Here is a 15,708-nt window from a genome sequence, read left to right on the forward strand (position 1 = left end):
TCCAAATTGTGCTCTCTATCTTTGAACAGATAAAGTCGCTCTAACCCAGCCCGCTCTTTCCCAGCGTTACTGGGCTGTAGATTATACTGGCGTGTAAATCCCAGTATGAGGAGGGTGGAGGAGAGCAGAGTAGCACACTAGCAGATTCAAAGTTTTATTGCTGGGTATGTTTGCAGATAGAAGGAAGGAATGAAGGCACCACTCGATGAAGAAATACAAAGAGCAGCTGTTCATGGAGGGTAAACAAAGACAATTAGACGTTAAATAAATAAAATGAGGAGGAAAGGAGGTTAGAAACAAAGGAAGCTCATGATAGAGAAAATTTGTGTAGTTGTATATTATATAGTTATCAGGTAAATGTAGCATACAGTGGTATAGCAGAGTAGAATATAGCACAGTGAACGATTAGCTGAACACAAATATGAAAATACTCGCTTTTAATTTGACGACTGAAATATCTAAAGATATATATGGATATATATATATATATATATATCCATATATGTACATATATATGTGTACATAACTATATATATACATTTATATCGATATATGTGTGTACTATTTATTTTTTTAAATACAATGACATCCAGATAAATAACGGGGGATAAATGGGGGACATATATAATGCTGATAGCTGATACCCTGGCCCACCTCAGTGGATTCTCCATCACATGCTGAAGCTTCACTTTCCCCTTGGTCCCGCCCATCTGTCTGGTGAGAGTGCTTCTCTGCCTGGCTGTCTGCTGACACACTGCCCATGAACCCCACACACACACACACACACACACACACACACACACACACACACACACACACACACACACACACACACACACACACACACACACACACACACACACACACACACACACACAGAGAGAACATACCTGTGCTCTGATGCCTGAAATTCTTAAATATTTGCTACTCTTGAAAGTCTGCCACGTAGAGATTGAGACTGAAATGATAGCTTTGACCTCTGGGTTTGCTTGGAAGAATGGGCGAGGGAAATGCCAAACACAGAGGGAGAGAGAGACAGACACCACCATAGAGAGAGAAGAAATAGATAAGGAACTGGACTCACATCTTACAGCTGTTCTGTATGTAGTATCTTACTATTTAAATATAAGTGAAATCTAAGATAATCAGAGCACACTGCAAAATATGTGTCCATTTTACTGAAATGGAAAACTACTTAAAGTCTATTTAAGTAGACCCAGATCACAGAGATAAACATCTGATCTATTGCCTTACCCTCTCAAAGAACTCTCACTGCTTCCTGCGAGCCTTACAATTACTAATACTAAATAGCTCTTCGCCATTTGCTTTGCTCCAAAAAGGACGAAAAATGTAGGAGTGTCTTGGACAAGGTGGAGTCCCAGAGCTGGTGTGGAGGAAGGCTGATTCCCAGGCTCCCTCTCATATCCCAGGACAGGAATGGGATGTGAGACGGCTGCCTTCAGTCCATCTGAGGAACCACATGGCAACAAGGGGAGAACTAGAGGGAGGTTGATGGAAACGTGGACTGTTTTGGGATATTTAAGCTCACTGTAAAATTGGGATACTATTTGAAGGAGGCCAAATAGTGTTTTGGATTGTTTTCAGAGTGAAGTCACTCTTTCTCTCTTCCTTTCTTTCTTCCTTTCTTGCCTTGAAAATAACCAAACCGCAGTCTTGGATGCGGCCCTTCAAAAAGAAAACACGTGTTTGCACTTGTGAGCGTGCACACGAGTACAGGCACATGCAGAGGACTCTTTTTTCAAGCGAATGCTTTTATGCCAAATTCAGCAGAAATTTGCTCCAAGCCTTTGGGAGCAGCAAGCACCAGGAGTAGGAAGAAGGGGTGGAGGAGGAGGAGGAGAGGGAGAGGCGGAGGAGGAGGAGGAGGAGGAGAGGGAGAGGAGGAGGAGGAGGAGGAGAGGAGGAGAGGAGGATGAGGAGGAGAGGGAGAGGAGGAGGAGGAGGAGGAGGAGGAGGAGAGGGAGAGGAGGAGGAGGAGGAGGAGGAGAAGGAGGAGGAGAGGGAGAGGAGGAGGAGGAGGAGGAGGAGGAGGAGGAGAGGGAGAGGAGGAGGAGGAGGAGGAGGAGGAGGAGGAGGAGAGGGGGAGGAGGAGGAGGGGGAGGAGGAGAGGGAGAGGAGGAGGAGGAGGAGGAGGAGGAGAGGAGGAGAGGAGGATGAGGAGGAGAGGGAGAGGAGGAGGAGGAGGAGAGGGAGAGGAGGAGGAGGAGGAGGAGAAGGAGGAGGAGGAGGAGAGGAGGATGAGGAGGAGAGGGAGAGGAGGAGGAGGAGGAGGAGGAGAGGAGAAGGAGAGGAGGAGGAGGAGGAGGGGGAGGAGAGGGAGAGGAGGAGGAGGAGGAGGAGAAGGAGGAGGAGGAGGAAGGTGATAGGAGGTGTAGGAGCAGGAGAAGAAGCGGGAAGAGGAGGAGGAGGAGGAGGAGGAGGAGGAAATGGGGAATGGAGGGGGACGTGTAAGGATCAGGTTCTGTGTGCTAGGCTGTGCAGACTCTTTAAGAAAAAAGAAATAAACAACAGAGCGTATAGGAGTTGTAGGACTTGTTCCCAGTCAAATATATGTTTAGAATACACTCCATCAGCATCTCCTGCACTGGGAAATCACAAAAACCCTCCGTCGCTCTCCCTTGATCGTAGGAATGCATACTTCTGAGTCCATGTAGAAATAAGGGGAGAGGGGGGGGGGGGGGTTGATTTACAGGCTGGTGGTGACAGCAAATCCCCCTGGACGGCACTTTTGTGTGCGTGCGTTTCTCCTGTGTGTGTGTGTGTGTGCGTGTGTGTGTTGTGTCTGTGCGTGCATGCGCATTTGTGCGTGTGCGTGCATGTGTGTTTAGACATCTGCAGTCCCTGGCGCTGTTGGACCGCTAGTTTGGCTTTAGTTTCCTGGAAAAAGAATGTAATCCAGATACAAAGAAATAGAAGAAAGGCGAACCAGAAAAGGCCTCAGCGACATGCAAGCCAGCAGATTTTTTTTGGTGTGTCTTCAAAAGCTCCTAATCATGCGTTTAGACTCAAGGAAGAAGTGGTGTTATGACTACGGCGACCGACCAGGAGGAAACCATGAAAGAGGCAATGGGATCAACAAAAACATATCATATTTCAAACCAAACACTCCAAAAACCTTGATGTGGTAAGTGGTTACATACAAAAGTATCCCCTCCCCTTTATCTGAGTCTTCCCAGAGTCAAAAGACGGAGAATCTCAGCGATGGATGATGTTCACGTTCAAATCGTGCTTGGGCATAGCATTTGGAAAGGGCAGAGAAACACACACAGACACAGACACAGAGAGAGAGAGAGAGAGAGAGAGAGAGAGAGAGAGAGAGAGAGAGAGAGAGAGAGAGAGAGAGAGGGAGAGGGAGAGGGAGAGAGAGAGAGAGAGAGAGAGAGAGAGAGAGAGAGAGAGAGAGAGAGAGAGAGAGAGGTATAGAAGGATAGAGAGAGTGAGAGGAAGAGATATTAAGAGAGAGGGAGATAAAGAGAGAGAGGGAAAGAGAGAATAAAGGATCTCATTGTTCTGAACTGAATAGAAGGGGAGAGCGATGGCTGGTTCAGGGTGTATCACGTTTCAAGAGAGGTTGTGGAGCCGTCCAGTTTGGTTATGGGAAGCCAAGAAGAGGGGAGGTAAGAAAGAGAGATGCAGACGGTGGGAGAGCGAGAAAGAAATAGAGAGCATGAAGGGAGGGACTGCAATTGGTTTTCAACCTCCACTTTCAGACACAACCCATCCTACTTTCTGGACACACACACACACACACACACACATGCGCACACACACATGCGCACACACACACACACACACACACACACACACACACACATGCGCACACACAACACACATACACTATAAGCCTTATTATCAAATTGTCTTCTGTTTGTATATTTTGAGGACGTTAATAATAAAAGAATAAATGGGCCTCAAGCCTGATGTGTTTACACCAATTACTGTAAACCTTGCTTATGTTTTGTGAAATCTAACAGCATCCATTCTTTTCCACACATTTAACTTTTGTGTTTGTCTATTACATACCGTATACAGCGTTAGATTGGCAATTTGTCATTTAAAAGGACTTAAGTTAGGTTTTTAATATTCTATTCTTTTAGAATTGTCATTATTCCTTACTGACCCTTCTTGAAAATTCTTAAAATGAAGCAGCAAAATCCAAACTAAAATGGTATTTGGTTTGTAGTTGTTTGGCCTTAGCTGCTTTTATCTAAACAAGGATATTGTGCAATTTGCAAAACAGAAGATTGCATCCATGCCTCGGCATATCAACCAAAGTACAGCAGACCGCTCACCCACCTTTCAGCAGCCCTCAGCCTGACAGACTTCATCCAGACAAACCTGTTGGCTCCCTTTGAAACGTCCCCCTTGATGTCCAGGGTGGAGACGGGTAGCCTGGCTATTGCCCGCCCAAGCTCAAGCGTAGATTGCACATTAGTCTGGGGAGGCCGCTGTCATTTTCTTCAGCACAAGAGGCGTGATCAACGGGCGTAGTCCAAATGACTCTGTATGCAATTGAATAGTCCTTAAACCAATCAGACAAGGATCCGGATGACGTACTATGCAGAGTGACGGGAAAAGTCTAGGATCGGGGCCAAGAAACAAGTGTTTTGTAGTACAATGGGTTGGCAATGGCAGTGAACCTTTTTTGCAGGTTGTGCAAAATGAATATGAAAGTGGAGGATATATAACTATACAGTCACTCGAGCGACATTTTAGCTTAAGCTAAGAAGCCTATGAGCATCGGCGAGAGGTTTGCAGGCATAGGGTTGACGGTCGTGCGAGAGTAGGGCAAATCGGAACGAATTTGCAATCGGTGCGTTACTGTTCTCTCACACCTTGAGCACGATTTGACTGCGTACTGGTTAAACCAGCCAATAGCGCGCCTGGGGCAAAAAAGCCAGCTTGGTGATGGGCTCCAGTAAAAGCGGATCGGAAACAGGAAGAAAAGTTTTGCTCCTCTCCAGCACCTGCTGCAGGGTGAATTCAAATCACCAGCAGAACACGCTGGCCCAGTCTAGGAGCCGGGCCTAGCTAGGACGGACACTGGGCTCCACTGTGGCTGCTTGTGTTGCAGGAGGACTTCTTGTGCCATAAAGAGAGGACAGCTGAGCAAATCTGGGCTCCGCTGGGTCCGCTTTGTTTGTGTTCACTTGAAGGGCAGTTGGAAAAGTTATTGGTGTCATTGCATGAAAGAAAAGAAGTGTGATCAGAGGCTAGACTAAAAGCGACACCACAGATATACGTCAGTATGACTGCGTGTGTTTCTCATGTGTGTGTATGTGTGTGTATGGCATGCGTGTGTGTGTTTGCGGGCCTGTGCGTGTTATGAGGGATAACCCACTTAAATCATATTGTGCAGCTGCTGTGCTGGACAATATGAAAGGAGGTTCTTTGTATTCCAAATGCAAACAGATACGTGTGCACGCGCATACACACACACACTTACATACACACTCACACAAAAACACACACACAGTGTTAAAAGTGTTAAAAAAGAGAAAGTCAGAAAGTGGAATCAGAGGTCCAGTGACAGACTATGATACGGGAGTGATGTCATGCACCAACAATATGTTCTCTGCCCCTCCTAAAGTCGGAACCAAACACCCACGTCCTCGCCAGTGACCTTTGAACCCATGTATTCATACATCTCATTGTGGGAAGAAAATCAGCATGCAAATCTTTCCTTCTCACTCATTATCTCATTATGTATTTGTGTGTGCATATACGTGTGTTTGTGTGTGTGTGTGTGTGTGTGTGTGCCTTTGTGTGTTAACCTATCTGCATGCATAAGCGTGTGTGAGGTGGGTGTGTGTGTGTGTGTGTGTGTGTGTGTTGAATTGAGAGGGGTGTCCCCCTCTATCCCTTGCCTCTATCAGCCATATGTCCGGGGAGTCAGCGACACTGCAGACAGACTGACAGACAGATGGGAGGACAGACAGACAAGATACCCAGGCAGGTGGACACATTTAAGGGGGGAAAGCAGAGAGTGGCAATGAGAGAAAGTTAATCCAGCGATCAATAGCCCTGAGGAAAGAGCACAAGGAGGGAGACAGAGAGAGAGAGAGAGAGAGAGAGAGAGAGAGAGAGAGAGAGAGAGAGAGAGAGAGAGAGAGAGAGAGAGAGAGAGAGAGAGAGAGAGAGAGAGCCACGCCTAGCTCAGCACTAAGTTCACCTCAGTTACTGATTACTACCTGAGAAAGACACAGAGAGCGGGAGGGAGTGAGTGAGAGACCCGCTGAGAGAGAGGGAGAGAGAGACCCACTGAGAGAGAGGGAGGGAGTGAGAGAGAGAGAGACCCACTGAGAGAGAGGGAGGGAGTGAGAGAGAGACCCACTGAGAGGGAGTGAGAGGGAGAGAGACCCACTGAGAGAATGGGAGAGAGAGAGACAGAGAGGGAGAGAGAGACTGAGTGTGAGACACTGAGAGAGAGAAACAGTGAGAGGGGCGGTGGAAGAGACACTGAGAGAGAGACACAGAGAGAGAAAGTAAGAGAGACACAGAGACAGGGAGAGAGACACTGAGAGAGAGACAGGGAGAGAGACACTGAGAGACTAGGATACGGCTGTGTTAAAGCTGCAGATGAGGTTGATATGATTAACTTTCACCACATGAAGAGACAAGGAGAACACATGAGGGGGGGGGGGGGGGTTCGATGACAGATAGGGTTGAGGCTTCCAAGTGGATGCATGTGTGTGCGTGTTCGTGTGTGTGTGTGTGTGCGTGGGTTTGTGGTCATGTGTGTGTGTGTGTGTGCGTGTGCGCGTGAGAGATGGTCTCTCATGGTGCAGTGTGCAGATGTCTAAAGTCTGTCTCATATGTAAAGACGTGTGAAACATGTTTGCATATGCGTGTGTGTGTGTGTGTGTGTGTTTGTGTGTGAGCTTGTGCGCCTGTCTGTAACCTCCCTCGCATATGTCTGTGAGCGAGGGAGGCAAGGGCCTCCGAAAGCCTTGAAACCTGACACGACCCCCCCTACATACACACAAACACGCACACACACACACACACACACACACACGCAAGCTCACACACACTGTGCCAGGCTGGCAGCTTGCTGGGGAAGGCAGGGGGGGGACATGGCTAATGCTTGGGGGGGTTGTCTACGCAGACTGAGAGTATGTGCAAGCAGCGGCAAGAAGGAGTGTCAGTGTGTGAAAGGGCTCTTGGGGCGGTTAGGGGTGAGGGGTGAGGGGGCGAGGGAGGGTGTGTGTGTGTGTGTGTGTGTGTGTGTGTGTGTGTGTGTGTGTGTGTGTGTGTGTGTGTGTGTGTGTGTGTGTGTGTGTGTGTGTGGAGGGGGGTAGCAAATGGGGTGGAATGAATTGTGGAGGGAACACACATGGCCTGATTGCTGGTCTGATTAGCCACAGTGCTAGCCGGACTGATAAAGAGCAAAGCTGCACTCTCCAATTATAGATCTGCGCTCTGCACAAACACACACAACCCCCACACAACCCCCCACACACGCACACGCACACACACACACACACACACACACACACACACACACACACACACACACACAAACAATAGTCTTGCTCACACGCGTCCTTCAATTGGTTCATTGCTGAATATTTATCTCGTCTTCAGTGTGGTGTGGTGTGACATGGTGTGTGTGTCTGGTGTGTGTTTGTGTGTCTGTGTGTCTGGTGTGTGTTAAGAGCTGATTATGGTCCCACGTTCACACAACGCAAGGACCACCGAGGCGCTTCGACGCAGTCGTGAACCTGTTTTGGTTCTGCGGCGGGTTTTAGTGAGCAGACCAATCACAGGCCTTGCTGCTGCGTCGCCGTCGCCTCAACGGAAGGTTACAATTTTTGGGGGCCGCACGTCAGGCCCTTGCAGTGGACGCAAGAAGGGTCCGCAATGAGGTAACGGGTCCATAACTGCCTTGCGTGGCGTGAACGTGGGACCATAATCAGCCCTTTAGTGTGTGTGTGCCTCTTTCTTTGTCATTGTGGGCTCAGCGAGTGTCACAGAGAGCTGTGATTCCTGGATTTAGCATTTCTATTTTCCTCCTATGCACATGCATTTGTACGCATGTGTAGGGCTCTGTGCGTCAACCGTCTGGTTGATGGTTTTCCTCTCTTAAACAGATGAAGAGTCAGGCTTTAAATCGATCAGGAAATAAAGAAGCAGATGAGGATTATCGCGGGGACACGTTGCCCCCCTTTTAGTTACAGACAGCAGTTGGCCAAAAGACAAGAACAAAAGAAAAGAAGTGCGAGAGAAATATAGAATGACGGAAAGAGAGAAGGATAGGAAGACGAAAAGAGGGAAACAGGAATGGGGGATGAAGTCTGAGTGTCAGCATGCACTCTTTGTCCCCAAGTGGGTCTTTGGGTCATTTGATTGCGAGTCATCGCTGTGTGTGTGTGTGTGTGTGTGTGTGTGTGTGTGTGTGTGTGTGTGTGTGTGTGTGTGTGTGTGTGTGTGTGTGTGTGTGTGCGTGTGTGTGTGTGTGTGTGTGTGTGTGTGTGTGCGCATGCCTGTGGTTCAGAGGTCACTAGCAGTCTCACCAACCCCCCTCTAAACATTCACACACACACACACACACACACACAGTCAACACGTGTGGGGAATGAAAGCTGTAACGTTGAGAAGTCGACTTTGGGGGGAGGGGGGGCTCTCCTGCTGCCTTAACAATGGCTAACTAGCATCTGCACATCCCTACACACTTATCACTCTGAGGGGTGGGGGTGGGCAGAGAGAGAGAGAGAGAGAGAGAGAGAGAGAGAGAGAGAGAGAGAGAGAGAGAGAGAGAGAGAGAGAGAGAGAGAGAGAGAGAGAGAGAGAGAGAGAGAGAGAGAGAGAGAGAGAGAGACACACACACACAGAGACACAGAGACACAGAGAAGGATAATAGTCCTTATTATTAGTGTGTAATATAAAATGACAAAAGAGTAATGTATAGCACGCTGTAGGTTTCATATTGATCACCACAAGAACGACACAATATAATACATTGTTATTAGAAATACACCAGTTACTGAACAAAGAAACAATGGAAAATCCAATGACAACCGAAACACAAGGTTACATCTTAGTCCCCTGGAAACATTTAATTTGCTAATTGTGGAACTTAATGGGAAGGTAGGATATGAAATGTTTAAGAAGAAGTTGCTTTAAACAGTCCAACCCACTTCCACATTATGGACACCGATTTTTTTCAAGGTCTACTTTTCCTGGTTACCATTTTGTTAATATCCAAGATAATATCATGTAATCTTATTTTTACTTTTAGATTATGTTGGACTGTTTTCGTTTCCGCTTCCCTGAGCAGCACAATTTTCTACACACGGCCAGCCGAGGAACCTTGGGCTCCAGTGTCCTTGTGTCCAGACATTGTTGCTTCATAAGACATTCTTGTTTCTGGTCTCACTGCAACTTCCCTCCACAGACTGACCATTTGGGCGGTAAATGGACCCAAACCCTAAGCCCCAAGACCCTAACCCCCACGAACCTCACCCTCACGACCCTAGCCCCCGTGACCTCTCGCTTGCAGGCTCCCATCAGGCCACAACAAACCACAAGGTCTTTGTTCCATAGCCCGAGGAGAGCTTTGCATTGTATATATATGTATACATTTTTTTCCTCATATGACCTATGTGAAGCATTTTGTTCTTCTTTTCATTCTTTAATTCGACCAAAATATATCAAGCTGAAATAAATAATGTACGACTAGATGATGAGGAGAATAGAAAGGAAGGAATCCGATTAAATAATGAGAGCTAGTGAGGCTTTTACCAATATAGCAAATTACACGGAGAGTTACTGGGCAACAACTGACAAAGAACCGAGAGAGACCATTCTATTCCATCCCTTTTCCCCTTTTATTCTCATTCCACCCGGCTCTTCCAGCTCTCCAATACTCCCTCCCTCTCTCTCTCTCCCTCCCTCTCTCCCTCCCGCTATCTCTCTCCTGAGCCATCACATCTCCAAAGGAAATATAGTTGGGGAAAGAAAGGAGAGAGAGAGCGAGAAAGGAGAGCGAGAGCGAGAGAGAGAGAGAGGAAAGACCTTATCAATGCATCTTTGTGTTTTACCCTATTTTTATCCAACATAAGACTTGGATTTTAATTAACATTTCTATTAGCCCCGCAGAAAGAGACGAGTGCCAGCCCCAGACCAACAAACAACGTCTGCTTAGTGCTCTGAAATCTCAGATTTGCCTGATGCAAATAATCCTCCTCGATGCTTCCCTCCCCTCCTGAGTCTCTCACTCAGAGTCTTGCAGAGTGTCCTTCATGAATCTTTGATGGTGGTGCTGCTAAGTGTAAAGCCCATAATGTGAACGCGTGGGCTTGTGGTCTGCTTTTAATGTGGCCCACCGCTCCATCCACACACACCGACGCTCACACACATGCACCCACCCACACAGACACACGCACACACTCACACACTCTTCATCACACCCAGAACTGGGCCAAATTCAGCTGTGCCATTTCACAAATGCAAAGAATAAACACGACCATGTCATATGAAAGCATGGACAGAACACACACACACACACACACACACACACACACATACACACACACACACACACACACACACACACACACACACACACACACACACACACACACACACACACACACACACACACACACACACACACACACACACACACACTCAGGGATAAACAGGTAGCTGCCAGCTGTATCTGCTCTCAGAAGCCCGAGGGGCCGGGGGAGAACATGCGGCAGGCAGGAGACTCTTGGACTGTCAGGAAAACGTGTTTACTTTCTCATCCTGGACACCCTGCCCTAGTGCACTACACTTCCAGAAACATGTACCTGGGGCGTCCGGGCTCTTCCATTATCTCTCGCTTAACCGCCTCCAGCCAGACGCACTCGGGCGGCGAGGGGCGGATGAACCAGCAAATGAATGAACAATGAGACAAACAAACACAAGCTGCATTGGTTCGCAGTGTGGATGTTCGAGGAAAGTGGTGAATGGATAGGATCGGTTTTTTCCAGGCATTTCCGACTCATGAGTGACACATATGCAGAACCGTGATGGTGTTATTCAAATCATCTATATCGAGGGCGATGCAGATTTGGATGGAAATAGCTTGTAACTAAAGGCCTATTTTTGCTCATCTGCTCTATCAGCATTTCAGCCTTCTGATGCAGTAAGAACCAGTCTTCCAGAGAAGCCAAACACCACAGTCTACAATCAGCCGCGAATGGCCAATGATTGGGCCGTGTATTATGCACCAGTTTGATTGCATGCTGCCATGAATTTTAGTTTTTTACTTCTCTGCCACTTGAATACGTCGATCAAGAATCCACATTTCTCCACAGTAGTACATGAACGGCTTTGAGGAGCTTCGGTCTGAAGTCTCCCGCCGCACTAAGACTGTCGCCATCATTTTCCTTTGATGTCTTTGAATTTCAACCAAATAGTCAAAAAAAAAGTTAGGAGCACCACCATTTCTCCCCCTGGGTTGGTGGGGGGAAAGTTCAAGAAAGCGGGCTCAGGTTGCTTTAATGAACGACTTAAATGCCAAACCTTTTAGGGTTCGCTTCAAAGGGAGACTGAGCGCCGGGCCTATACCTTCCAGGGTTGCCAATCTGGAAAGGGTTAAGATAAGGCTCACCGAAGGTCTGAGAGTTATTAGTACTGGTATAAGCACCCCCCGCCCCCACAACCACAGCCCATTGCCCCCGCAAACCCAACCACCGTAATATACACAACCAGCGTGCTTTACTGCCCCCAACCATTTAATTAAAGGCGTAAAATCATGATCCTGCAGTGATAACGAGTGGGCCGGATGGAGGTCTGAGTTAACCAGTTACTGAGGAACCCTCCCCCACCCTCTATAGTGAGGCATCTGTACGTGCTGATATAGTGGTCGATGATTAACCAAGCTCACACTGTTTGCTCCAATGCTTTGTAAGCCCTTCACCTGGGTGATTAAACGAAGCGTCGTTTATGGCTCATCCCCCTTCACGGCACTGAGCTCAATAACCAAACTCTGAAAGACATGTTGTGATGCATATCATTCGATGAACATGTACCATTTTAGGAAAAGGGAAGACAACATCAACCTGAGACATAACGGGGTTAGAGGGTGGAAATGAATCAAGGGGGAGCCTCTCACTTAGCCCTGAACACGTACATAAAACCAACTTTTGTCTTGTTGCTTATTCATTGTTGTTGATCTCGTTGCAGCGTTTTATCGGAATTATTTTTTAAATCTGTAAGCGCAGAGGCCCTTCCAACACAACCGACTGGGTGGTGAATCTAGCTTAGAGGAGGGCAACGGCCTGGTGCTCCAAAGACGATTCAGCATTCCAGCAAACACACAAGCAAAAAATATAAATTTCCCAAAATGAGGAACACATGGCACATAAGTCTTTAGGAAAACCCAGAGACACGGACACCCTGGGAACAACAGAGGGACGCATACGGTCCGAACGGACCCCCGGCGCCCATCTCACATCTGCCAAGGGAAACAGAGCACGAGAAAGAGTGGGGGTCACAGGCTCGGGAGGGAGGGGGGACAGGCTTGTAAATCCCCCCCCCCCCGTCTAATGAATGAGGAGCCCTTAAAAAATGTGTCGCCTGCCCCCACCCCACACGTGGTGCAGATTGAGCCTGGGGGTGGCGATAGGAGTTGCTTTGTCTGCACTGCTTTCCTTCCTCTTGCACAAGAAAAAAGAAAGGAAAGAAGCGGAGCGCGCACAGAGAGAGAGAACGCAAACGAAGACACACTGACAAAGCACATTTTTCCTGTCTGTCGTCACCCTGGCGTTGTGCAGAACCAGGACTCAGTTGTGTAGTCAGGGAACTAATGAGGCCTCTGAAGTCGGCTTCAAACTAAGAGTTTTACTGGGCGAGGGGAGGCGGGGCCCTGCAGGGTGCAAAGCTGCTCAACTTAGTGGGGAGGGTTGGTTAATAGTTTGTAGGTTCATAATAGTTGGTTTATTGCATTGGGGGTGCAGAGGGACAATCAAAACAGACTGAAGAAGAGTGCTTTTGGACAGCACGGATGTACTTTTAAAATGACAATGAATGACCAGATTAGTACCAATTATAACACACACACACACACACACACACACACACACACACACACAGTTTAAAGTTGAAATTTGCAATTGGGGTACTAGTATGAATGAAAGAAGAACAGAGTGTGTCATTGTGTGGGACCGCTGGTGTGTGTGTGTGTGTGTCTGTGTGTGTGTGTGTGTGTGTGTGTGTGTGTGTGTGTGTGTGTGTGTGTGTGTGTGTGTGTGTGTGTGTGTGTGTGTGTGTGTGTGTGTGTGTGTGTGCATGTGTGTGTGTGCTGTTTTTGTGTGCAGGTATTTGGATACTAAAGATAGGGAGGCTTTGGGGCAAACAACAAAAACAAGAGAAGAATCCTCTCTGGGCCCCCCCCCCCCCCCCGTGCTAGCGATCCAGACACCGAACCTCCGGCCCTGAGGAGGATAAAGCGAGGGGGGGGAGAGCGAGATATTGTGCGGCTAAGAAACAAGGCGATCGGGTGTCAGCGCAGCATATGCCAGACGTGTGTCCGTCGGAGGAGGAAGGGCCTCTCCACCTTTCTTCTTCTCCCTCCCCTCCTCATCTTCTTACGGGAACCAGCGCCGTCTCGCAGCGCATGAAACCTAAAACAAGCCCACCATTTCATCTCCTTCTTCTCCCCCGAGCACAGACGCTTTACCTTGTCTCCGTCTACGCCGCCAGCCGCTCTCTGATTGGCCAAAGGGCTCAGCGAACCCTCGCTGCTCTCTAACATTCCAGGGGTCCGAGCAATCGCTTTCACCATTTATCTTTCCGTATTATATTCCCGCTCATGAATATTTCAGTTTGAGTGGCGCACAACTATTTGACGGCAGCCTGTTTTGGAAATCTTGTTTTTTTCCGAGCCAATAAAGAGGAAGAGAGGAAGAAAAGGTATTGCAACATGTTATGCTCCGTGTAGAGAAATACAAGCACACACTTTATTACTACGGTGTAAAGCATCACTACACGCCACCCAACATCGTACACACAGACAGAGAGAGAGACAGAGAGAGAGAGAGAGAGAGAGAGAGAGAGAGAGAGAGAGAGAGAGAGAGAGAGAGAGAGAGAGAGAGAGAGAGAGAGAGAGAGAGAAAACGTTATTCAATATTTTCTTCAATTATTTGCTTGCAAAGGTTATGATCAAAATGTAATAATAAAGTCTTCTTGCTTTGGTGATTGTTGTTTCTGAACGACACGTGTCCTTGTGCATTTGTAGTGGTAGAGAGAGAATAATGTCTTTCATGAAGCGTGCTCGGGTGATTCTGAACTCTTCATCAGCCACTCTGGCCGCCCCACACGTGTCTTATAAAGCCTATAGTTAGCGTGGCGAGTGTGTGCGGGATGAATATTAAGCAGCGCTATTTCCTCCTCGCACCCCGCGCCCCCAAATCCAATCCTTCTGGTCAGAGATGAGCGCGCGGCGCAGCAGCTTGATAATGAGACGGCTCGTGATTGTGGCAGATGCTCAAATGCCATTACAATATCGGCGACCCCGGCGCGCGCCGAAGCACTCCTTCTGTCGCGCTTCTGCGTGAAAACGCGGAGAGGGAGAGATGGGAATGGGGGGGGGGGGGGGGGGGGGGGGCGATGGGGGAGGGTATATTAACTTTCTCTTTGTGTGGAGCACTGCTGTGTGGAGAAGTGCCCTCGCGCACATGCCTCCCCCTGTAGCCTCCTCGCTCCACCTGCTTCAGCGCCTTTGTCATCGGGATCTCCTTCATTTCAATGACAAAGTTGCCGCGCCCCCCCTTCCCCCACGCGGGCTCCCGGTAACTTTATGGTCCCTGAGGGCAAAATCTCGGCGCCTATCCGCCTCAAACCGGCCCTCCGAGTGGTTTGCTGCAGACCATTGTTTTTCATGCCAGATTGGAATAGGACCTCGTAGTCCTCCTACCTGCTTTATTTCATTAGCAAGAAATATCAACCCTGGTCAACTTTGAAATAACTCTGAATTGAATAATGTTCAATAAAGTGAGTTGTGTTTAACACCAAGCCGCTTCCATCCCGGGAGTGCGCAGCCATGTCCAAATGCCCAATGCTCTATCCGAACGGTTGAGCGTTTCCCGCACGTCCTGCAGCCTGCAGAGAGACGCCCCGTGCCGGATGTTGTTTAACGCTGCTTCTCTCTCCGCGGCGATACCTCGTATGAGAGGAACTGTGTGCACAGTAAACGTCGGATTATGACTCCGTCTGACAGCCCTGGGAAAAGGGCGAACATAGTTTAGCTGAGGAACTCCGGGAACTTAACCGCAAGATATTCTAATATGCGGTGATTACTTTATTTGTTATTTTTATGGCTAAAGCAATCACTACTAACCGACAGAGAAAAGATTTGCCCATGAGTTCAAAGAACGAGTTTCATGCATGTACTATAATATACAAGGGGTCGTGGATTCTGCAGCAGATTTGATAAGGCATGGCGAGGAATTGGATGTTATCTAGTAAGTCTGACGGCTGCTCAGCGCCTCGGCTAATTCTCCCATAGTGTTTCCCAGGCGGGGCGGCTGGTCTGAATGGGGGGGTAATATAGGTTTGGGGGGCTGTCTGAGGCTCGCGCCAGATGGCGGTGATCTCCACATCAGCTTTAGTTGTTTGCTCTCTGAACGCCAGTTTGAGTTTTCATGACGCAGATTGTTTTCAAGATTGGGATGCGGGGGTCATAAAACTGCATTA

Source organism: Gadus morhua, chromosome 10, assembly GCF_902167405.1.
Source record: "Gadus morhua chromosome 10, gadMor3.0, whole genome shotgun sequence".
Lineage (NCBI taxonomy): Eukaryota > Metazoa > Chordata > Actinopteri > Gadiformes > Gadidae > Gadus > Gadus morhua.